Source organism: Callithrix jacchus, chromosome 18 (genome assembly GCF_049354715.1).
Source record: "Callithrix jacchus isolate 240 chromosome 18, calJac240_pri, whole genome shotgun sequence".
Taxonomy (NCBI): domain Eukaryota; kingdom Metazoa; phylum Chordata; class Mammalia; order Primates; family Cebidae; genus Callithrix; species Callithrix jacchus.
In genome coordinates, this window is record NC_133519.1 from 11,876,988 (window position 1) to 11,902,535 (window position 25,548).

Genomic DNA, 25,548 nt, shown 5'->3' on the forward strand with positions numbered 1-25,548 from the left:
CATAAATGTTGACAGAAGCAAGACCAAAGTGAGCTCACCTCAGATGGATCTGCAGATTCTGGAATTGAGTGCAGTTCTGACTGAGTTATTCGTGCTATTTGCTTTTATGTGTCGCCTTTTCTGCCCTGGTGAATTTTCTCTTGGATTCTCAAATTCCCTCCCTTTGGTGGGTTCTTTTGACTTTTCTTCAGGATCTGTTTGGTTGTAAGGCTGCCTTAAGTAAAGGACCTTGCATCCGTCTTAGGACTATAGAAGACTTTCTTGGCAAGCCATGTCCTTTGGGGTGTACTGTGGTCTCACCAGAATTACATTTTGTCTGAGAGATGTGTCTTTTCTTGCGAATTCATTTTTTTGTTCTTCCATTTCAATTTTGGTTCAATATTTCGTTTGGTTCGCATGCCTGGCTTAAAGTTTTTGTGAGAACTTTTATTTCGGTTTCTTCTGGTTTCGTTATATGTATCTGTAAATGATTTGGCTTTTAAATTCCCACCCCACCCTCCAAAGCCCCTAACTCCTATCTTTCAAGAGCAAAAAATAAATATTCTAAATGGTGGACACAAGATACAATGATAAGTTATTATGGTGGTCATCACCATCAAAACATCAGTCCAAACTCCTGGTATTTTCTGACAGGATTTATAACATTTTATTTGCTCTGGAGAGATTAGTAAGAAATGGAAGAGGATCTTCAAAATTCAAACACATATAAAACCCTTTGGTACTCAGCTTATTATTTATTCAAAACTTATGGCTCACTTTTGAGCACATTTTTTTAAACTGATGGAAAATTACATCAGGAAAAATTTAGAGCCCAGTGGAGATTATATGAACTCTTAGTTTTTAAACTGCCAGCAACTATAGAGCTAACATGTAGAGCCTTCTAAGTTCTCTATTTTTTTCTTTCTGCTTTGATGCTGTTGCCTTTTCTGCTGGTATTAAGACAAATTCACTGCTTCTGACATTCTAGACAAGATAAAAAAAAAGAAGTCTTAAAAGGCTTTCAAATTAATGACTTTACAAATTACAATAACTCTGTGGAAATAAATAACCTAGAAACCTAAGAGTCAAACCTTTAAACAATGTAAATTTAGGTTTTCTGGCTAGTATTGCTTACAGTGATGAAACAATGAATTGAAGGATTGCTATTCTGAAATACACACAGTCAATAAATGTTTATAAAGGTTAGGCTTATAGGTCAAACAGATACAAATCTTGAGCAGTAACATAAGGTAACTCTGTCTGGCATAACAAAAATCAATCTGCCAGGCAGGGGCCAGAAATAGCTAAAAAAAAAAACAAAACTGCCAATAACTTTCTTTTCTTTTCTTTTCTTTTTAAGACAGAGTTTCACTCTTGTTGCCCAGGCTGGAGTGCAATGGCACAGTCTTGGCTCACTGCAACCTCCGCCTCCCAGGTTCAAATGATTTTCCTACCTCAGCCTTCTGAGTAGCTGGGACTACAGGCATGAGCCACCACACCTGGCTAATTTTTTGTATTTTTAGTAGAGACGGTATTTCACCATGTTAGCCAGGATGGTCTCAATCTCCTAACCTTGTGATCCTCTGCCCTCCTCGGCCTCCCAGAGTGCTGAGATCACAGGCGTGAACCACTGCATCCAGCCCCAAATAGCTTTTTCTAAAATGCTTCCCTAACTATATTGACTAGTCAAGTAAACCAGACTGACAAACAAAAGACAGATTGTTACTAATTCAAGGGTACTTGGAAATTTTGGTTTCTTATTTATTTGTTTAGAGATGGAGTCTCTCTCTTGTCGCCCAGGCTGGAGTGCAGTGGCGCAGTCTTCACTCACTGCAACCTCCGCTTCCTGGGTTCAAGTGATTCTCCTGCCTTAGCCTCCTGAATAGCTGGAATTACAGGTACAAGCCACCACACCTGGCTAATTTTTGTATTTTTAGTAGAGACAGGGTTTCACCATGTTGGTCAGGCTGGTCTCAAACTCCCAACCTTGTGATCTGTCCAGTGCAGCCTCCCAAAGTGCTGGGATTATAGGCATGAACCACCGCACCCGGCCGGAAATTTTGGTTTCTTACACTCTTCAACCAGTTCTAGCTAAAATGTAAATATTAAAAAATTTAACCCCCTAAACTCACTTGAGACAAAAAAGGGGGTAAAAGAGATTTTTAAAAATCAAAAAAAAAAAAAATCCAAACTGCTTTTCCCAATATTTTGGTCCACAGCCTTCATTAGATTACCTATGAGAGAAAATAAAATTCAGCCATATGAACAGGTCCCATTTTGTTAGAAATATATATATTTTATAAATGGGTGTCCTGTGGAGGAAACGTGTGAGGGGAGAAGAAAATACACAATACCTTTAAGGGTAAACAACCTTTATCCCATGTAAATGGCAATGCAGATATAAAAAGCAAATGATATAATAAGCAAATTGCAATGGGAAGGGGAGAAGGGAAAAGATATATATATATATATATTTACACTCACCAGACTACAGAGGATTCACCACCAGACTGGGAAGCAACAGCCTGGGCTCCAGAGTCGGACACTACACTCACCACCAGATGGGAAGCAACACAACAGCCTGGGCTCCAGAGTCGGACACTACACTCACCACCAGATGGGGAGCAACAGCCTGGGCTCGAGTCAGACACTCACTACCAGATGGGGAGCAACAGCCTGGGCTCCAGAGTCAGACACTCACCATCAGATGGAAGCAACAGCCTGGGCTCCAGAGTCAGACACTCACCATCAGATGGAAGCAACAGCCTGGGCTCCAGAGTCAGACACTCACCATCAGATGGAAGCAACAGCCTGGGCTCCAGAGTCAGCTGCTCACCACCAGATGGGAAGCAACAGCCTGGGTTCCAGAGTCAGACACTCACCATCAGATGGAAGCAACAGCCTGGGCTCCAGAGTCAGACACTCACCATCAGATGGAAGCAACAGCCTGGGCTTGAGTCAGACACTCACTACCAGATGGGAAGCAACAGCCTGGGCTCCAGAGTCAGACACTCACCATCAGATGGAAGCAACAGCCTGGGCTCCAGAGTCAGACACTCACCATCAGATGGAAGCAACAGCCTGGGCTCCAGAGTCAGACACTCACCATCAGATGGAAGCAACAGCCTGGGCTTGAGTCAGACACTCACTACCAGATGGGAAGCAACAGCCTGGGCTCCAGAGTCAGACACTCACCATCAGATGGAAGCAACAGCCTGGGCTTGAGTCAGACACTCACTACCAGATGGGAAGCAACAGCCTGGGCTCGAGTCAGACACTCACTACCAGATGGGGAGCAACAGCCTGGGCTCGAGTCAGACACTCACTACCAGATGGGAAGCAACAGCCTGGGCTCCAGAGTCAGACACTCACCATCAGATGGAAGCAACAGCCTGGGCTCCAGAGTCAGACACTCACCATCAGATGGAAGCAACAGCCTGGGCTCCAGAGTCAGACACTCACCATCAGATGGAAGCAACAGCCTGGGCTACAGAGTCAGCTGCTCCCCACCAGATGGGAAGCAGCAGCCTCCAGAGTTAGACCCTACATTCAGGAGACTATGGAGGATTCACCACCAGACTGGAAGCAACAGCCTGGGCTCCAGAGTCGGCTATCATTTGTACACAGACCAGGAGAGGTCTTGTGAAGATTCGGCTTGGTGTGGAACCCTAGCTATTTTTGTCGTTTGGCATGAGATCCAGTCACGAGGGCCCTTTGAGACTGGGTGCAAGGAACACAAAAATGTCAGCTTGTTGTTGTGATTGTCTGTTGTTTTTTGATAACTAATATATATGAATAGATTGAAAGATATTTCTCTAAAACAGCTCTGGATATATGCCTCAGGGGGCTCATACAGCCTGTTCTGGGACCTGGTGACCATTGTTTGTGTCAATGTTCAACTGAGTTCAAATTTAATATTTAACTTTTCCTCCACAATGGGTGAGTTTGTATTACTGGGTTTTATTGTCTGATGACTAAAATCCTAAAATAAAAGCCATAAGATCTTTGTGTTTAGGTATACTTACACATATGTATATTTATTATTTTCTATGTTGTAGCTACATGGTAAAACCTGATGTAGTCAATAGAATTCCCTTAAGAAATTTTATTCAGCCAGGAATGGTGGCTCACGCCTGTAATCCCAGCACTTTGGGAGGCTGAGGTGGGCGGATCACGAGGTCAAGAGATCAAGACCATCCTGGTCAACATGGCGAAACCCCGTCTCTACTAAAATTACAAAAAATTAGCTGGGCATGGTGGTGCGTGACTGTAATCCCAGCTACTCAGGAGGCTGAGGCAGGAGAATTGCCTGAACCCAGGAGGCGGAGGTTGTGGTGAGCCGAGATTGCGCCATTGCACTCCAGCCTGGGTAACAAGAGTGAAACTCCGTCTCAAAAAAAAAGAGAAAGAAAGAAAATTTTGTTCTAAAGTAAAATGACTGGTTATTTATAAAAGAGGATGTATAGGACAAAACTCATGTTCTTAGTTTGTTGTGGAATGTCTGAATAAGTCGAAGGTTTTGAAGGATGAGTTTATGAAAGAAATTTTGTTTGTGATCAAATTGGTTTTGATTAAAAGGGAATTATTTATGTTTTTCTAAAGATAGAGCTTTGATTTTTTTTTTTTTTTTTGGAGACAGAATCTTTCTCTGTCACCCACTGTAACCTCTGCCTCCCAGGTTCAAGCAATTCTCATGTCTCAGCCTCCTAAGTACCTGGAACTACAGGCACCCGCTACCATGCCCAGTTAATTTTTATATTTTTAGTAGAGATGGGGTTTTGCCATGTTGGCCATTCTGGTCTCGAACTCCTGACCTCAGGTGATCCACCTGCTTTGGCCTTCTGAAGTGCTGAGATTACAGGCGTGAACCACCGCGCCGCCTGATTTTAAAAGTATATATAAATACACTAATACAAAACTAAAATTTGGTCCCCTATGTTAAAGCATCAAGATTTTCTTGAAATATTAATCTACTCTTAGTAATATTTGCAAGAAGTTTTAATTGAGTTCTGAAATCTATTTTATTTTTTAATTTTCAACCATCTTCTGGACTGTAACTTTACAGTTTATAGCAATGTTTTCTTTAATTGAATTTGATTCTGTACTCTTGGCTTTTCTCTTGTGTCTGAATTATTCCATGTGACCAGGTAATTTTCCATGCTTTTACTAAGAATCATATATTCCCATGCTCAGTGTACTAGTATTCTTGTTTGCATTCATCTATAATATGATGCACACTCATAACCTTAGACATGTACTTTTCCTATGTCTGTTTAAATTCAAACACCTTTTCATCAGGCTTGACTTCCAGGTTATCTAAATGAGCTTCCCAGAAGGAGAAGCAATCACACTGTAGGAGGTTTTTCTTTACCTTTTTGGTAACTGGCCCAAGAAACAAAGATTTTATGTTTTATCAAGATAATTCCCCCTGTTTCATGTTGTTTTTATTATTACTTTTAATTACTTAGAACTGTGGTTTGAAAGAGTTTTTGGCATCCCTGTAAATTTATGTATTGCTTTTGAAGCCTTTTGATTATCAATCTGGTTAAATAAATGACTGATACTTTATAGTGATCTGTGATTCTGTTTTGATAAGGTATGTTAAGCCTTTTGGCATCTTTGGCAGGCTTCCCCAGGATTAAGTTCTACATTAAATCTTTCTTGACCTCAACCTAATGTTGGGATGTCTCAGAGGGCCCCGAAACCTCAAAGGTTTATAAAAGAGAAATATTAAACTAAGTCAGGCTTATTTGAGATGTTGAATTATATGGAAAACATTGTCAAATAATAAGAAATGCTAGATTCTTCTTTCAGTTACATTTATGGATATGTTATTGATATGAACGTTAAAAAATTATATAAAATTCTTAAACATTTAACATGTCCTCAGTCATAATTCCGGTTATTATATATGTATGCCACAAAAATAACTAAATTTCCTTGCCTATTATGAACTCTCATTGAATTTTTAATCATGGCTAATCTAAGGTTTTTGTCATCTGTAATTATTGTTTTAATTTTTTTCTAAAAACATCTATGATTCAATTAATGGAAAAGACTCTAACAAGCATTTTTTAATACAGGTTTCTGATAACTTTAAGATCTTAACAGTGGACTAAGTAAAAATTTCCAGAACTCAAATGAAGAAATTGATGAATTTGAAACTCCTAATCAGGATCAAGCAAAATAAAAATTAGTAACATGAGATTAAATGGTAAAGATGTTTTTATATCTTTTATTTGAAATATGGTGTTTTACTTAAATTTTTAAAAATGTTTTGTTTTCCACATTTAAGAAAACTTTTTCTCCTAAACTATCTATAATTTACAGCAATTTTAAGGTATACTTTTTTTTTTTGAGATGGAGTTTCACTCTTGTTGCCCAGACTGGAGTGCAGTGGTGTGATCTCGGCTCACCGCAACCCCTGCCTCCTGGATTCAAGCAATTCTCCTGCCTCACCCTCCTGAGTAGCTGGGATTATAGGCCCAGCTAATTTTTTGTATTTTTAGTAGAGACGGGGTTTCACCATGTTGGGCAGGTTGGTCTCAAACTCCTAACCTGAGCTGTTTCACCTGCCTCAGCCTTCCAAAGTGGTGGGATTACAGGTGTGTGCCATGTGCCTGGCCAAGCAATACTTTTTAAACAAAAGTGAAAGCATTTACTTTTTTTTTTCTATCTGATCCCTTCAGAATTCAGAAACTATTTGTGAATATTCTCATTTTTTATGGCAATGTGGTTCTTTGCCTATGTTCAGTAACAGTTTGCTCTCTTTTTATAACAGGATACAGTTGGAAACATTGGTTATATTTCCAAGGCTTTAACTGGAATACCTTGTTTGAGAATGTTCATAAAATGCCTACTTCAGGAGTTCCCAGCCTTAAGGTGAGTAAAATTTGTCACTTCCTGGCAGGCCTAGGAACCTTAAGACAGTAGGCAAAATCTAAAATCTGCCTTGGTTTGGCTTTCTAACTTTGAGAGGTTTTAAATCACAGATTTCTATGTGACCAGTTACTATTCATGCTACACTTATATAAATGACCAAACGAAAATTTGATAAAACTAAACTTTTTTTTTATAAACAAATTTGTCTTACTCTGATTACCTTTGTAGCAATCAGGATAACTATGGAGAGAAAATTTTATGTTTTCTAAAAAATGTTTTAATACACTTGTTATATTGTAGTCCTGTACATTATATTTTAGTTTTCGTTATTTACCTGTAGACTGGACTGGATCCTGAATTCTTCTAGGTTCTTCCAATCCAACTTTCTTCCACTGAATTACTAAAAATGAAATTCTTCTTTTCCTGAAGCTCTATAAGCTGAAACTAGATATATTTTAAGGGATAAGTCTCATGCCTGATGTATAAACCACACGGAAAATCCCCCAAAGTGTCTGATGCCATAACCAGAGACATTCAAACTGCAAAGCAGGGCAAGAAATTGCCAGCTTCCCACTGTAGACAGCTTTTTCTAAGACATTGGAACCAGAATCCCTATCATAATGAGACTCTTATCCCTCTTACTGCCCTCTTAATCCTTCTTTCTCACTTGACAGGATGATGTCGTAATTGAAATTTCACAGTTAGTAGCTTCTGCTGGTAACCTGACAAAAGCTGACCAAAGAGGTTCTTTAGTCTACCTAGTAGGTAAGTTTGGCAGCATCTCTAATACAACTGTTACTTATTCTTTGCTTTAGCTCAACCCAGTCATGTGATGCTAGATCGTAAGATTGTTTTACATTATGTATTGGTTAAATAATGAAATGTCTTGTACTATTACTAATACTACGTGCTGTATCTGGATAAATTCCTCGGAGAAAGTTTAGAACCATATACACAAAATAAGAAAATAGGCCACATGGTTACGATAGGGTTCATGTAACTCCCCATGGCCATTTGATTCATTCAATTGGTTTGCCTATAAGTCTAGATTCATGGCTCAAAACTATTACTCAAACTGAGATGATCATATTACTGTTATTTAACTTTGTATTTTCCTTTTTAAATTTTGTACCTGTTGTTAAGTTTCTATAAAAGTGCAACTCCTAACAATAATGTTGGCCCAACATTTTTTTTTTCTTGAGACAGAGTCTTGCTCTGTCACCCAGGTGGAGTGCAATGGCTTGATTTCGGCTCATTGCAACCTCCACCTCCCGGGTTCAAGCATTTCTCCTGCCTCAGCCTCTGGGATTACAGGCACCTGCCACCATGCTTAGCTAATTTTTGCATTTTTAGTAGAAACAGGGTTTCACCATATTGGCCAGGCTGGTCTCGAACTCCTGATCTCAAGTGATCCACCTGCCTCAGCCTCCCAAAGTGCTGAGATTACAGGCATGAGCCACCATGCCCAGCCTGGCCCAGCATTTTAAGGTTATAGCCAACCCCTATGGAACAGGCAAAATTAAATTTAGCAATGGACTCCAGGTAGACTTTGCCTGAGAGCTACTCCCTCCAAGCCTCCTTTATTGCTCAAATATGTCTAAAAGGGTTTTGACATTGATTCCCAGTTGCCAATCACTCGCTCCCACATAGGACCAGACCTGTTACTTGAGACACATCTATCCTGGCACTGAGGAGACAATCAAATCCTAACTACAGGATAACTGATCCGCAGTGCTTTTGGAGAAGGATCTTGATTAAAAAGGGGAAATGTGAAAGTTGTCAGAATCAAAATGAAGTGTTTTGTTAAAAACTCTGATGAATTGGGCCAGAGAAGACTATAAAGAGAGGGATCTCATGCACCAGTGCCTCAAGAACTATCACCAAATACTGCAAAAACCACAGCCTTGCACAAATACTTCTGTGGAGGTCACTGGTACCACCCTTGTTATTTTGTAGTCAAGGTTAATTGATTCTTGATTCAAAACAATTATATAATCCTATTTTTTAAAATTTTTGTCTTCTTCTACCTCCCTGAATACCCATATAGTTCATTATGGGATGTATATTCTCATGGCAATGCCCATTTCTGAATTAGTGTCATTTTCTTTTAAGTAGCCTCTTTCTGTGTGTGATTTAGATTGACAAGATTGAGAGGAAAAAGAAACTAACAGCATAGGGCTAGGGGCAGGAAATGGAGTCGGATGCCAGAAACTAAGTAGCAAAACTTTCTCTCTCTTTTTAAACAAAAGAGGGGGGCGGCGGTGGGAAGAACTTCTTTTAGGAACTCAATGGGATATTTTGCTTTTACTTTACAGCTAACAAAAGCCTATAGTAACAGGGAATAAAACTGGTATTGGTTTCTTTGTTATATTGGGCATTTATCATCATTAATCTGGACCTTTAAGTAGAATTCAGTATGTGCTGAGAGTGAACCAAAATTTAGACACTGTGTAAAGCACATTAGAATAAGAGAGCTTTTAAAAAGCAATACAGATCTGGGCTCTACCCCAGACCAAGTGATTTAGAATCTCTGGGGGAGAGGCCAGAATCTCTGGGTGGTTTTTAAAAGAGTTCCTTAGGTGATTCTGTGCACATCCAGGGCTGGGACCCACCAGTGTGATGGAAACCAAGCCCTGAAGTGGAAGCGAAAAGACTGGGCTTAGAGTCTCAGCTCTGACACAGCTTGCTGTGTGTTCTTGGGAAAGTCATCTGAACTCTCTGGGCAACTGTTTCCTCTGCTATGGAATAAGGAGATTCAACTAGATTACTTCAAGGCCCCCAACTAGTCTCTACATTCTCTGAGAAACTGCCTTCTTTATGAACCCAGATACTGACCTACACACCCCAATGGCCCACTCATCCTTGAGTAATTTCACACAGGAAAGATGGTACTAGCAGTCACTCCAAAAGGACTCAGAGACTTGAACAGGTGGTGAGGAAAACAAATGAGAAATCAAACAGCAACAGAAACAGTCTCCCTTCCCTTGGCTTGCTTGCATATTTGTTTCTAAAGTGAACTTGAACAGGGAGTGAATAATTAATTCTCAGGTGGAGGCTTATATCTTGAATTTGTTTTCTATTGTTGCTATAACTAATTAACACAAGTTTAGCAGTTTAAATGACACATTTGTTCTCTTTTTTCTTTTATTTTTATTATACTTTAAGTTCTGGGGTATGTGTGCAGATCTTGCAGGATTGTTACATAGGTATACTCATGCCATGGTGGTTTTTTGCTTCCATTGCCCCATCACCTACATTAGGCATTTCTCCCAGTGTTATCCCTCCCCAATCTTCCCACCCCAACACATTTATTTTCTTATAGTTCTATAGACCAGGAGGCTGACGTAGCCTCACTGGGCTAAAATCCGGGTGTCTACAGGGTGACATTCTTCTCTGGAGTCTCTAAGGGAGGACCTATTTCCTTGCTCATTTCTGTCTTTGGCAGAATTGAGTCCTTTGCTGCTGTGTGACTGTGGTCCCTGATTCCTTGCTGTCTGTCAGCTGAGGGCTGTTCTAAAGGCCATCTACGTTCCTTCACTCATGACTTCTTTATCCACCTTCAAAGTTGGCAGTAGTAGGTTGAATCCCTCTCATCCTTCAGATTTCTCCTTTGATTCGCCTCTCATCTCTCTAACCCAGCCAGGAAAGTTTTTCGGCTTTTAAGGACTAACAATTACAAGATTGGGTTTACCCAGATAATCTAGGATAATCTTCTATCTCAAGATCCTTCACTTTAATCACATCTGCAAAGTCTCTTTTCTTCTTTTTTTTTTTTTGAGACAGAGTTTCACTCTGTTGCGGAGGCTGGAGTGTAGTGGTGTGATCTTGGCTCAATGCAATCTCTGCCTCCTGGGTTCAAGCGATTCTCCTGCCTCAGCCTCCCAAGTAGCTGGGATTACAGGAGGATGCCACCACGCCCACCTAATTTTTGCATTTTTTGCGGAGACAGAGTTTCACCACGTTGACCAGGCTGGTCTTGAACTCCTGACCTCAGGTGATCCACCCATGTCAGCCTCCCAAAGTGCTAGGATTACAGGCGTGAGCCACCATGACTGGCCTGCAAAGTCTCTTTTGATATGTAAGGTAATATATCACAGATTCTCTCAGAATGAGGATATCTTCGGGAGAGGGGTATATTATTCTGCCTACTTTATGCCTCTGGTGAAATATTTTTTAAAGATAAGGAATAGGGGTTGGTGCTTGTGGTGCTAGGTAAGTCATAGCTTTGTCTTCTGAGTCACTGAATATTGATCCTGAGAGAGATGAAATTATGTATGTAATATAAATGGTTTCCCTGGGGTAAGCAGAGTGGAATCCTAGACACTGAGAATTCTAGGTCTTGCTCTTCTTTTTAGTTCAGGGATAAGAAAATAGCATGCCTAATTCTATTAGTGTATATTCCTTCAGAGCAGGCATTGGTGACTGATACACCTTCTCTTCTGGGCCAAAATTTTTTTTTTTTTAATCCTGGTCCCACATAGTTAAGGTCTGGTCCTGTTGGTCATGCTTAATTTGCCTCTAGCTCGTCTTCAGCAGTAACATGATAAGGGAATGGAATTTGGGGCATTGAGAAGAATGAATTATGCCTTCTAAAAAGATTAAAGTAATTTCTGCCGGGCGTGGTGGCTCAAGCCTGTAATCCCAGCACTTTGGGAGGCCGAGGGGGGTGGATCACGAGGTCAAAAGATTGAGACCATCTTGGTCAACCTGGTGAAACCCCGTCTCTACTAAAAATACAAAAAATTAGCTGGGCATGGTGGCGCGTGCCTGTAATATCCAAGCTACTCAGGAGGCTGAGGCAGGAGAATTGCCTGAACCCAGGAGGCAGACGTTGCGGTGAGCCGAGATCGCGCCATTGCACTCCAGCCTGCGTAACAAGAGCAAAACTCCGTCTCAAAAATAAATAAATAAATAAAGTAATTTCTACTTTTCAGATCCTCCATCTACTTTTTTTTTTTTTGGGAGTGTGGCGGCATCTCGGCTCATGGCAACCTCCACCTCCTGGGTTCAAGTGATTCCCTTGCCTCAGCCTCCCGAGCAGCTGGTCTTAAAGGCACCTGCCACTACACTGGGCTGATTTTTGTATTTTTAGTAGAGACAGGGTTTCACTATGTTGGCTCTGGAATTAGAGGCTCCTGCCACCACATTCGGCTAATTTTTGTATTTTTAGTAGAGATAGGGTTTCACTGTGTTGGCCAGGCTGGTCTTGAACTCCTGACCTCAAGTGCTCTGCCTGCCTCAGCCTCCCAAAGTGCTGGGATTACATGTGTGAGTCACCGCCCTCGGCCCTCCATCTACTTTTGATCTGAACTCCAGATTAGATAGATGGCTTGGAACTCTTAATACAGGAATGGTGAAAATGCATTAATTAATAAGTATTTATTGGGTGCCTACTGTGTGTAAAAGCAAGCAGTTCAAAGATCTCCAAGGATAAGGCAGGGTGGTCTTCTCATCAGAACAGCTATAGAGCCAACTCCGTGTTCTTGTGAAATGGCCGGCCTTGTTCATTTGGAATTTGTGCACCTCCCTCAACTGTTTAATAATAAGACAGGAACTTGATTCTTCCTAGAGTTGTGCCCCTTGAGTCAATTAATTATTTGAAGGATTGTTTCCACTTCATAGCAGGAGGAAAAAAGATACTGTCCTTCAGCATTTTCTTAGCAGTTCTCAAGAACAACATTTTTTTTTAGCATGCTCTGGCGGAGAAAGGAAACAAATTTTGTTTTGAAGAGGATGGAAGTATTGAATTCCAATGCTTTCCACTCTGGTGGTTGACTTTGATAAGCAGAATTTGGGAACTGTTGTTGGAAAAATTGATTTTTTTTTAATCTTCCATTGAAATGTTGTGCATGATTTGTTGACTTGAGCAATTTTTCTTCATAGGGGAAAACATTTTAGTTCTGGATATTTCAGAATGCTAAGGAAAGAGCACAGACAAGACAGACAAACAGGCCTGGATTCAAACGCAACCCTGCCACGCCTTTGCTGTGTCTTATTTGTAGGTCACTTAACCTCTCTAAAGTCTCAATTTCCACATCCGGGAAATGAGAGAATATCCACCTATATCAGCCAGAGTTCTAAATTTATAACAACTGAAACCAATTATATATGTGTGAAACCAAAATATATATATTTTTTGGTGACAGGGTCTTGCTCTGTCAACCAGGTTGGATGTGTACCCCCATGGGTACTACAGCTGTGTACTCCCATGCCTGGGTGAAATTTTTTATTTTTTGTAGCGATGGGGTCTTGCTGTGTTGCCAGACTGATCTCCAACTCCTGACCTCATGTGAGCTTCTCACCTTGGCCTCCCAAAATGTTGGGATTACAGGTGTGGGCTGCTACTCCTGGCTCACCTCACATTTAGATGCCCATTTCTTACACATTTAAGCAGAAAAGGAGTTTGCTGATAGGGTATTGGATAGCTCACAGAGTGTCTAGAAAGGAAATGTGCAGGAACATGGTAAGCCAGGGAGCCACCAGGACTGCAGCTGGTGTTACAGAACTGATCTGGTGGAGATGGCAATGCCCGTAGCTGGACACTAATGATCATTGGCACTCCTGGCCCTTCTGTTCGGGAGCATGACTGCTCAGGAACTCAGGATTGCTGCTCTCCTGCCCTGCCTGCCAATGCAGTGGATTCTCTGCAGTCTCTTAGCAATAGTCACTTCCAATTCAATATTTGAGGCAGCATGTGTCTGTTTGGAGGACTTAGGTCATCTGAAATTTCCTATTAGTGATGGAGTCTGGGAAAGCAAGTATCTAGTATTTCAGCTTCTGTAGTGCTCCCAGGACTGGAGATTTTCTAAACATAGGAAGGAGATTCAGATGCCAGGTGGCTTCCCCCATTACCAAAAAAAGAAAAGAAAAAATCTCCACTCTAGTCCATTCCTTTGATTGTCCAACATTGCCCTATTTCCTTTTCCCTATGTTTATACTAAAAAACAGTTTCTGTCGTGCAACCTGATATAAGTGCTCTGTGTAACTGAAGATGCTCTCACTCCTTCCTCAAGGAGCACACACCAGTCTCATCAGCCATTGGGTTCATCTCCAAATTTAGGGCCTCTAGGTGGTCTCCATTCCTCCTTCAGTTCTGACATTGATATGGTTTGGCTGTGTCCTCCCCCAGATCTCATCTTGAATTATAGCTCCCATAATTCCCCTGTGTTGTGGGAAGGACCTGGTGGGAGATAATTGAATCTTGGAGGACAGTTTTCCCCACACTGTTCTCATAGTAGTGAATAAGTCTCATGAGATGGGGTGATTTTATAAGGGATTCCCTCTTTTGCTTCCCTCTCGTTCTTTCTTGTCTACCATCATGAATAAGGTGGGCCTTTTGCCTTCTGCCACGATTGTGAGGTTCTCCCCAGCCATGTGGAACTGTGAGTCCATTAAACCTCTTTTTCTGTATAAATTACCCAGTCTTGAGTTTGTCTTTATCAGCAGTGTGAAAACAGACATGATCCCATCTCAGTGTTCTTTAATATATAGACTGAATTGTAGAGTTAACCATCACTGGCATATCTTATATAAAATAGAGGGGGAAAGAGAAAATTAGTTTAAATTTGTAAATACATACATGACATAGCAAGAAAGAAAATATTAATAGATCCCATATTCCATGATTCTGCATCAGGTCATAAGTCCAAAGTAAGTAGTTTAGATTTCCCTCCTTCATTCCCCATCCCACATCCCCTTACCTTCAACCTTTACCTTGACTGACTGACGTTCTTCACACAGTGGTGTTACCCAAACCTACACTCCTGGGGGATCTAAGCCCTTAGCAGTCCTACCTATGTGTCTTTCATTTTTTAATTTTAATTTTTATATAATTTTTAATGCTACCAAATGTGCAGTCAATTCCAAATAAACATTTTGATAGAACACTACTGCCCTTACATATGGGGTCTTTAGTTGACAAAATGAAGATCTTTAGAGGCTATTTGTCTAGTTGTTATGGTATATTTCCTTAAAAACTAGTTTAAGATACAGTTTTCGGCAGCTTGATCAGTGGCCTTTTCTGGATCATACAGCTGGATTTTGCATGCTGCCTCTCTCATACCCCCCACACACATACAGTATAACTATATATCTGTACCTTTTAATTTTGGCCATTGGATATAGTGGTACTAGGAATTGCCCCAAGGATCTTCTGGATCCAGCTGTACTCTTCCCAGCCTCATTATGTGGCAGCATTCCCATTTCCTCAGGATATTTATCATTAATTATCTCAAATAACATAGTAACAGGCACAAAGCCAGTTTTTCCAGTGACACAAGAAATCTGAAAATGACAGCCTCAGTTTCCAATGAAACTGAAAAACTGCTTCTTTTGGTAGGATCCTTTGGATATCAATACCTATAAAACAGCAAAACTCAGTCTCATTGAGATGGATAAGGAGGTGGAACAACATCCACAGAGCAGGTCACATCTTGTCTATGTGTTTAATAAAAGCTTTCACTATGGAAAAGACCTTCTGGTGAGTATTCACATACACAGTTGCACACTTGGGGCATGTTCTCAGAGGACCTTCTCCACACCTCTGCCAAAGCCTCCTCATGATCAGGGAGGGTCAAAATTCCTGATCTTCAGACAAAACCATTAGTCACTGACCATGAATGAGCATAGGCATTTACATGAGGCCATCTCTTTTTTCAGAAAAAGTAGATGAGATGTATGGCTCAAAGTCATGCCCTGGGGAGGCTTTCCCTTTCCCATCCTCTTTCAGTGCCACCCATAGTGAGGCTGAAGAGATGCTGCCTCCACTTCTGGTTGATGTCAGCATATCATGTGGAATAATCTATAAACTAGGCTCTAATTTTTCTCTCCAGAGTCAAGAAAAAAATTCAGTAATTAGTGAACTAAATTTTTGTTATTTTCCTTCGCAAAAAGAGGAAATAACTTTCCATGAGGTTGCAGGAGAGGATTGAAGGACAGGTGACACTATGGCAGGAGCAGGTGCTCTAAGTGTGAGCTCCTTGACAGTGCAATTTACTTGTGCTTTCTAGGGCCTGGCCTCATTTCTTCCACTTCCGTTTTATGATAGAGCATTGCTGAACACTTCTGATTTTTTGGCTAAGGGGATAAAATAACACCTAAGTTTATGATTGGCAGTTCAGATCACATGGTGTTCTGATATTCCATGGTGAGTCTGACCAAGCTACGGAGTCTAGGCCAACTTCAAGGATTAGTAGGAATGATGATTAAGATTTGGTTAAAGTTACTTTCATTTTAGTTTACTACAGAACCAGAAGACAAGCAAAGCACATGATATTCACTAAAGGATGGTGGTGTGAAATACTACATGCTTGCTTTCCCAAGACTCCTTGGTGCCTCCCTTTTTTCTTTGTGCCTGAAGTTCAGTGGTCTCAGAGCCCATGCAGAGTAAGACATTCAGTGAGCTAGAGGAGCCCAGAACTATAGGCTTTCTGCCTTTTGGAGCATTTTAGGCTGCAGAGTGGTGCCACATAGCACTCTAGGGTCCAGTGTACTAGCATAGCAGAAATTTCTTGTTGTACAATAGCTCTATGATTTGGTTACTTTCCTGTATTATGTATTACTGCATAATGGGGCTGAATCAAAGAATCGGTGCAAAAAGTCTGACCATACCTTACCACACATGGTCAGGCTATCAAGAATGTTTTTTTCAAAAGGATAATAAAAACTGCTTAAAGAGAGCATCGTTTTACTCCAAAAAACTTAGGGGATGCCCCTGTGATTCTCCTGTTGGAGCTTGCCCTAGGCTTTACACCGAATCTTGATCTTCCATAGTCAGTGTGAGCAACATTAGATGTACTGGGTTCTGGGGGCCATGTGGCAGAGTTTGACTATAGCCTTGTTTGCTGCTTTGGGCTTCACTCAGAGTTGTCAGTCTTTAGGGTTTCTCTGTAAATGGAAAAGAGCAGCACCTCTCAGCTCCAAATGTACCCTTCCCTTTATTGCTTTGCTTTGTGATATAGGAGCTGGACCTTGTAAACATTTCTTTTTGCCACCTGGAACAATGTTTAGCTTTGTCAATAGAGGGAGCTGGGGGACACTGGAGGGGAAAGGGGCTTCTCTTCCTGTGCCTACTGTGCTTTCCTTCCTGCTTGAACCTGCAACATGCAGCAGTTAGCACCATGCGGGGCACCCTCCAGCAGATTTCAGTAGTACCCCTGGGGGTGGATGCCCCGCAGATTCCATTGGCATCCTAAAAGTCGGCTTCCCAATGAGTTCCACTGGCATCCCTGTAGGAAGTTTCCGAGAAACACGCCGCAATTCTTGCAAATACTCCAGTGAGCTGCTTTCCACCATGTTCCTTCAGCACCCTAGAAGGAGGTTTTCTGATTACCAGCCCAGCCTGCGGTACCTTAGTAAATTCTATGTCCTCCAGTGGGCCATGGCTGTGCTTTCCAGTGAAGTTCTAACCAGTCTTATTGGCAGCAGCAGGGGTGGGGGACTCTTCTGAATTCCTTTCCTATACTGTGATATTGATGAACATATATTTAGTCTTTGTCCCAATTTCCTGGCAAAAAGATTCTAAAAGTCGCGGAATCTCCATAGTGATGAGTGTTGTTGTTGTTTTTTTTTTGTATGCTAATGAGATGACTCATGGCTGGGGGCCTCTAGCTATCTTCAGGATGAGGGCAGGTCACCCAGAAAAACAAACCATGTGATTAGAGGGTTGGAATCTTTAACCTCCCACCCTGCTCCCGACAGTTTCTTAAGAGGGAAGAGGGGCTGACAGTAAGGTTGATCACCAGTGGCCAATGATGTAATCAATCATGCCTATTTAATCAGTCCTTTGTAAAACCCCAAAAGGCCTGGGTTTGGATGAACTTCCAGAGGGTGTGCCCATAGAGAGGGCACAAAAGCTCCATTGCCTTCCCCATACTTTGCCTATGCATCCCTTATATCTGGCTGTCATCTGTATTCTTTAGAATAAACAGACAAATGTAAATAAAGGATTTCCCTGAGTTCTGCGAGCCACTCTGGAAAATTAATCAAAGCCAGGAGGCAGCCATAGGCACCTTAATTTATAGCCAGTTGGTCAGAGGCACAGATCACAACCTGTGCTTTCAACTGGCCTCTGAAGTGTAGGGCAGTTTTATGGGACTGAGCCCTCAACTTGTGGAATCTCTTGCTGTCTCCAGGAAGGTAGTATCAGAACTGAATTGAGTTAGAAGACACCTGACTGGTGTTTGCTGGAGAATTTGCTACAGAATTAATTGGTTACTGGTGGGAAAAAATCCCCACACATTCTGGTAACCAGAGGTCACAGAAGTACTCTGTGTTGATTTTTGCGTTTAAGAATAGGACAAACAGTTTGGTTCATATTTTTTCTATCTCCAGAGGCACTCTGCCCCCAGGCTAGATGTGGTAACTTCCTCTTGTATCTGCTATTTCTTTAGAGTTTTTACCCCTTAGTTATTTATTTCCTGTTACTGATTAATCATTGTTTATATTAAACTTTGTTCAAATTACTGTTGGTTTCTTACTCCTGACTGATCCTAATGGACACAATCACCAAGCGCTGAGCATTTTTCTTTGTATGCTCAGGTATTTAAGATAGATGTAACAGCTTATTTTTTAAAACTCAGTTAATCTGTTGATTTTTTGCGTAGTTGTATTGTGGTTATTTTTAAAAGAAGAGTTCTTTGTCTTTTAGAAGTACTGCTGTTTAAATTTGTTTCAGTATAATCTGAGGAGAGAGGAAGGTAGGGAGTAAAGAGGAAATAAGATTAGCCTTGAGTTAATCATTGTTGAAACAGTGATGGGTACATTGCTATTTTTATATTAAATACACCTAGTTTTGTATATGTTAGAAAGTTTTTATAATAAAAACTAAAAGATAAAAGTATCTTTAGCAGCCTATAGGATGGCTGGACTTTCAATAAATTTGTTACGAATGTTTATTTAAAAAAACGTCATTAGTGACTTACTTCTGTAAGATTTCACTCTGGCTGGTGGACTTTAATGATGCTTTTGGTCTCCAGGAGTCAGGGTTAGCTCAGAACTAAGGACTGATACTTCCCAAAGGTTTTCCTAGTGAGTGACTGAGGTTCCTTTGGGGAGAGCCCCGAAGAAGATGGATGTTAGCGCTTGATCTGTTATTGTAGGATTCTTGCTCAGATGTACCTGAATTCCTCTTCATTGAAGGGGCTAGGTGCCTGTGCATTGACTCAGGTGTGGGAGTTGACTTAGTGGCACTGACGTTCTGCCGTGCAGACTTAAGTCAGGTCTCTGTTCAGACCTGAAATATTTTCAGATATATAGATATAGTTGAACTATATTAGTCTTTGGGATCTTATGATTAATAAGGCACACAAGAGATCCCCTTGGACGAACTATTCTGATAACCTAGCCAGCCAAATTGCCTATTTGGTTCAACTGGAATCTGACAATAGAGTCCTGCTAGTTGGCATTTACAGCCCTGGAATCCTAGTATTCTTGCTGAAATCAGGGACTTCATTTCTACTGCAGCATTTTCCACTTGCACAGCTCACTCATAGAAGAGTCTTCCCAGTTTTTTCCTATATATATAAGCAGAGTCTTAATAATGTCCAGGTGTGTAGGCTTCTTTTCCTGAGCTTGATTTTGTAATGGCTCTTTGGGGCATGCCAAAATCCGACTCTAGTTAAAAGTCCAGAGACAGCGGGTGTGAGTATGGGCAGAAAAGGAGATGAACTGGCTTCCCTGGGCCAATGCTCCCCCAGCGTGCGGGATCATCAGGGGAGGATGAAACACTCACCAGACAAGGAGCGAGAGAGTGGGGGGCTGTGTCTGCCACATTCCACCATATTTTCAAATTCTAGTACTTAAGGTTAAATTCTTCCTGCTCAGTACCCTAAATGTCACACAAAAGATCTTGCCAGTCTGTGGACTGAACAGATAATTTGATGATCCATAGAGTCAAACTTTGTGGTGTTTTTTGGACTGTCTTCAAAAGAGGTAAGAATTTCATTTAAAAAATTTTGGTTATAAAATATATGTAAGAGCGTTTTATTTTTAAATTATATAAAGTTTTGGGTTTCAGTCCATGTCATCAGGGGAAATAATAAGAATTTGAGCTTATTACTGTCTTTTTTCTGTTGGTGACTTTAGAGGAAACCACTCTATTCCATAGTCCTTGAATTTCACAAGCTGTTCATGTTGGTCTATGACTACTTTGTCCCTCAGCACTTCCCTTCAGTGGATTATTTATCCAGGTGACCACAGTAATAATTTCATTAGTTGAGATTCTTCCCAGTACTTGCTTCTCTGGGTCACTAGCTCCTGGTTGTAGTCTGGATCAATTGACCTGATAGGTGGGGCCTAAGCCTTGAGCTAACTTCCTAGTAGTAAGGGAGTCTTGGAAGTGACTACCTGGGCTTTCCGCCATCATAGAGGAAAGAATACTCTGCCCCCAACAAGACTCAAAAGATGGGGAATTCCTCAAATATATGAAGGGAGTTCAGATGCTGGGCAGCCTAAAACCCATGCAGGGGTCTATAGCACCTCTTCATGAAGTAGTTAGGGAAAGTAAATAAGACGATATAGAAAAAGCATCTAACATAGTACCTGGTACATGTTACATTTCAGTAAATGTTATTTCCCAGTGTCTTCTGGCTAATAAACAGCATTGAGCCACGAAGAATGGAACTGTGAATATATAGTTAAACTGGAGGATTGAAACTAGATGTATGACTTAAAGTTTAACAGGCAGGTTAGGAAAGGTTGTATTGTCTTTTCCTCCTTAAAACCGTCTATTTTGGGGCGGCCGGGTGCAGTGGCTCATGCCTGTAATCCCAGCACTTTGGGAGGCTGAGGCGGGTAGATCACGAGGTCAGGAGTTTGAGACCAGCCTGACCAACATGGTGAAACCCTGTTTCTACTAAAAATACAAAAATTAGCTGGGTGCAGTGGTGCATGCCTGTAATCCCAGCTACTTGGGAGACTGAGGCAGGAGAATTGCTTGTACCTGGGAGGCAGAGGTTGCAGTGAGCCAAGATCACGCCACTGCACTCCAGCCTGGGCGACAGAGGGAGACTCCAAAAAAAAAAAAACAACCTATTTTTGGTGTAAGCATTGACATTTTAAGTGAGAAAAAGTATGAATATTCAACATTTTTTCCTAAAAAGTTCTTTTACAAAACAAGTTTACCTATTTTACCTTGTTATGAAAAGGAGATAAAAAATTAATCAAAATTTGAATCCATCCCCAGCCATAAAGTGTTGGATAGACTGGGCATAAATTCATCAATGTGTTTATTTCTTATTGGACAGGAACTTACCCTTGCTTGCTCTTCTGTCTGGGTGTCTTCTGTTGGGTTTAAACTTATGAATAGGTATGAAAGAATCAGTAGAAATGAGAAAATACTACTTTGACTGCCCACCTGCGTCTGAAATTAGAATGAAATTGTTCATGAATTGTGTAGTCACAAGCTGCATTAAGATTAGATGCCCCTGAGGCATATTTATTGGCTTGGAAATACTGTTTTTATTTGCTGGCTTCCATAAGCAATAAAAGAATGTCACCATTCAAGATTCGCTCTGTATGACTGGGTGTTTCCTTTACATGCGTATATGAGCGTTAATTTCTTCATCACACACTTGCAGAGCCCCTAATACATCTTAGATATTATATCAGGCTCTGAAAGCACAGCAATACAAAGACTTGGTCCCTGTACTTAGACTGTAATAGGTAAGACAGACGTATAAGCAAGTAATTGTAGTATAATGTGACAAGTGTGATAATCAATGCATGCGCAAAGAAAAGTGGTGGGTCCAGGGAGAAAATAGTTAATTATTGTTGTGTGTGGGGGTGTGGATTTAAAGTAGTCACAGAGGAAGATGTCACCCGTTCTCAGCAGTGGCACATAAATGAAAGGCGATTAAGTGGCAGATGTGAGTTCCCTCACACTTTCTTGTCCCCTCTTCATATGCCCTCCCTCTTGCTGCCTGGAAGTCTTGAGTCACCACTTGAAGGAGAGTAGCCAGACTCACTGGACTTTAATGTGCTGTTTGACTCAGCAGTTAACCTCCTGTGATACAGCCTGTCTGTTCTGTTGCCAAATTACATAAATTTGTTATTAGACTTTGAGGATTTACTGCTAAGTCATTAAGGCTAACTCCAAATCTATTCATGGATCATGAATTGTTTTGGCAGTGACATTATCCATAGATGTACATAGCTTCTGTCATTTTTGTTGAAAGCTATCTCCATGATTTCTTCTCTTTTTTTTTCTTCCTTTTTGAGACAGGGTCTCACTTTGTTACCCAGGCTGGAGTGCATTGTTACCCAGGCTGGAGGCTGATCTCAGCTCACTGTAGCCTTGACACCCTGGGCTCAAGCTATCCTCCTGCCTCAGCCTTCGAAGTAGATAGAGCTACAGGCATGTGCTACCATGCCTGGCTAATTTTTATGTTTTTTTGTAGAGATGAGGTCTTGCTATGTTGCCTAGGCTGGTCTTGAACTCCTAGCTTCAAGCAGTCCTCCCACCTTGGGTCCCACAGTGTTGGGATTAGAAGCTTATCAGTGATAGACTGAATAAATAAAATGTGGTACACCTGGCCCTCCATGAATTCTTGAGTTGGAGGTCTGTATTCCACAGAGTAACTGAGGTGGAAATTAGGAGAAAGTTGCGCTTTAGCATCTCATGCTCCTTCTCCTTCCAGTTTGGCTAAGTTTTGCTATAACTTGTTTGGAGCACTGTTTCAGTTATTTTCATTTCCACAATTTTTTTGGCACATAATATGTGCTGTGCCTATTTATAAAGTTTTACTTTGTGCCCCAAACTGTGCTAAATTGTTCTGGTGCAATAATGAAGAAGAAAGAGATGGTCTCTGCCCTCCTAAAACTTTGAACAGAGTACTCATGGTGGCAGAGAATTCAGAAAACTTTGGAGAAGAACAGGATGCCTTGACAGCAGATAGATGGAACACAAAACGTGAACTTGGGAATTCAGGATGGCTTCCTGGAGGAAGTGACATTTAAGAAGATATAAAAAAGGTCGAAAAAGAGTTAGATGAGGAGTAGGGGACTGTGTTTTGTTTTGTTTTGTTTTTGAGACGGAGTTTCGCTCTTGTTACCCAGGCTGGAGTGCAATGGCACAGTCTCAGCTCACCGCAACCTCCACCTCCTGGGTTCAGGCAATTCTCCTGCCTCAGCCTCCTGAGTAGCTGGGATTACAGGCACGCGCCACCATGCCCAGCTAATTTTTTGTATTTTTAGTAGAGATGGGGTTTCACCATGTTGACCAGGATGGTCTCGATCTCTTGACCTCGTGATTCACCCGCCTCGGCCTCCCAAAGTGCTGGGATTACAGGCTCGAGCCACCGCGCCCGGCTGGGGACTGTGTTTTAAGAGGAGAAAGATAGTGTGTGCAAAGACCTGGAGAAGGGAGAGCATGAAAAGAGCAGAAAGAAGTTCTATATACCTTGAAAATAAAGTGCAGACTGAGAAATACAAGGGCTAATGTTTTAAAAGGAAGAAGGGGCCTGATGATGAAGGAACTGGTAAGCCATGCTAAGAAGACTGTCTTACAGGCTGAGCACAGTGGCTCACACCTGTAATCCTAGCACATTGGGAGGCTGAGACAGGTAGATTACTTGAGGTCAGGAGTTCAAGACCAGCCTGGCCAACATGGTGAAACCCTATTTATAATAAAATCCAGTAAAAATACAAAAATTAGCCAGGCGTGGTGGTGCATGCCTGTAAAACCAGATACTCAGGAGGTTGAAGCAGGAGAGTTGCTTGAGCCTGAAGGCAGAAGTTGCAGTGAATTGAGACTGCACCACTGCACTTCAGCTTGGGTGACCAAGTGAGATCCTATCTCAAAAGAAAAAAAAAAACGTCTTACAGAAATACCATTCAACCTAGCAATTCAATTACTGGATATATACCCAAAGGAATATAAATCATTCTGTTGTAAAGACACATGCATATGTATGCTTATTGCAGCACTATTTACAGTGGCAAAGACATGGAATCAACCTAAATGCTCATCAGTGACAGATGGGATAAAGAAATTGTGGGGTACATATACACCATGGAATACTATGCAGTCATAAAAATGAATGAGATCATGTCCTTTGCAGGGACATGCAAGGAGCCGGAGGCTGTTATCCTTAGTAAACTAACGCAGGAACAGAAAACTAAACACCACATGTTCTCTTATAAGTGGGAGCTAAATGGTGAGAACACATGGACATATAGAGGGGAACAACATACACTGGGGCCTGTTGGAGGGTGGGATGTGGGAGGAGGGAAAGGTATAATAACTAATGGAAAAATAGCTAATGGATGCTAGGCTTCATACCTGAGTGATGGTCAGATGTGGTGGCTCACTCCTGTAATCCCAGCACTTTGGGAGGGGCGAGGCGGACAGATCACAAGGTCAGGAGTTTGAGACCAGCCTGGCCAAAAAAGTGAAACCCCATCTTTACTAAAAATACAAAAAGTTAGCTGGGCGTCGTGGTGGACACCTGTAATCCCAGCTACTTGGGAGGCTGAGGTAGGAGAATTGCTTAAACCTGGGAGGTGGAGGTTGCAGTGAGCCAAGATTACATCACTGCACTCCAGCCTGGGCAACAGTACAAGACTCTGTCTCAAAAACAAAAACAAACAAACAAACAAAAAAGACAAACCCATTTTGCCTGAATGGGCAGGGTGGATTGGAGTGGACAAAACAAAGTAGACAAATGAATTAGAAGTATTTTACTAAAATTCCTTTCTACTTAAACAAGCCTGAGAAAATGTTGTTTGAAACCAAGTACTCTGAAAAGATTGGCCTGTTGATATATTGAGCGAGGTAGGGTGGGGCAGATGAGTGGCGCTTTAACGTTGAGTGTGAGGCCTGTGGAACATCCAAGTGGGGTTGTTACTCTAGTGATGATAACTGAATGGGGCAAGGTTGATGGTAATGAGATTACCCAGGGATAGAGTTAATGTGCGTAGAGAAGAAGGTATAAGCGATAGAAAGACTGACATTTAAGAGGGAAGAGATGCTAACAAGGGAGAATAAGAGTAAGCCCGAGAGGCAGGAGGAAAATGTGACCTTATGGAGCCCAAGGGAAGAATGTTTTAGAAGAGAGAATGGCCAAAAAGAGCAAATCCTGCAGAATAGTCACATAAATTAGGGGCTAAAAATAGTCTATTACTGGGAGATTTTGGGTAGTTTGGGTGAAAGCATTTTTAAAGAAGCAATGTAGGCATAATACAAATCAGAAATAATTGAGGAAGGTGACAAAATGGTGGTAGCAAGTAAGCTCAATTCTTTTTTTTTAAAGATGGAGTCTCCCTCTATTGCCCAGGCCAGATAGAGTACAGTGGCATAATCTCGGCTCACTACAACCTCCGCCTCCTGGGTTCAAGTGATTCCAGCCTCCCGAGTAGCTGGGACTACAGGTACATACCACCACGCCTGGCTAGTTTTTTTTTTTTTTTTTTTTTTGTATTTTTAGTAGAGATGGGGTTTCACCATATTGGCTAGGCTAGTCTGGAACTCCTAACCTCGTGATCCGCCCGCCTTGGCCTTCTGACCTGCTGGGATTACAGGCGTGAGCCACTGCGCCCAGCCATAAGCTCGATTCTTTCAAGAGATTGCAGGATATAGATTTGAGAGACTACTTTCTTTCTTCTAATGGAAGAAACTTAGACATGTATAATATGCTAGTGGGAAGGAGTAGAATGACTTGGTAGAGAGAGCAGTGGAAAGAAGGTAAGATT

At 41.4% G+C, this 25,548-nt stretch overlaps 1 protein-coding gene across 4 annotated transcripts in view; it reads left to right on the forward strand.

Annotated features, from left to right (window-relative positions):
• LOC100394456 (dexamethasone-induced protein-like) overlaps positions 1 to 25,548 on the forward strand; it is a 73,278-nt gene that overhangs the window by 40,307 nt on the left and 7,423 nt on the right. Inside the window, exons 4-6 of one of the 4 annotated variants that reach the window (XR_013529363.1) lie at positions 6,761 to 6,861; positions 7,536 to 7,626; positions 15,200 to 15,340. The gene's annotated coding sequence lies outside the window, so the exon portion shown is untranslated. Of the gene's footprint in view, positions 1 to 2,466; positions 3,996 to 6,760; positions 6,862 to 7,535; positions 7,627 to 15,199; positions 15,341 to 25,548 lie in introns of those variants that run through there. The other 3 variants (XR_013529362.1, XR_013529364.1, XR_013529365.1) reach the window with 3 other exon arrangements.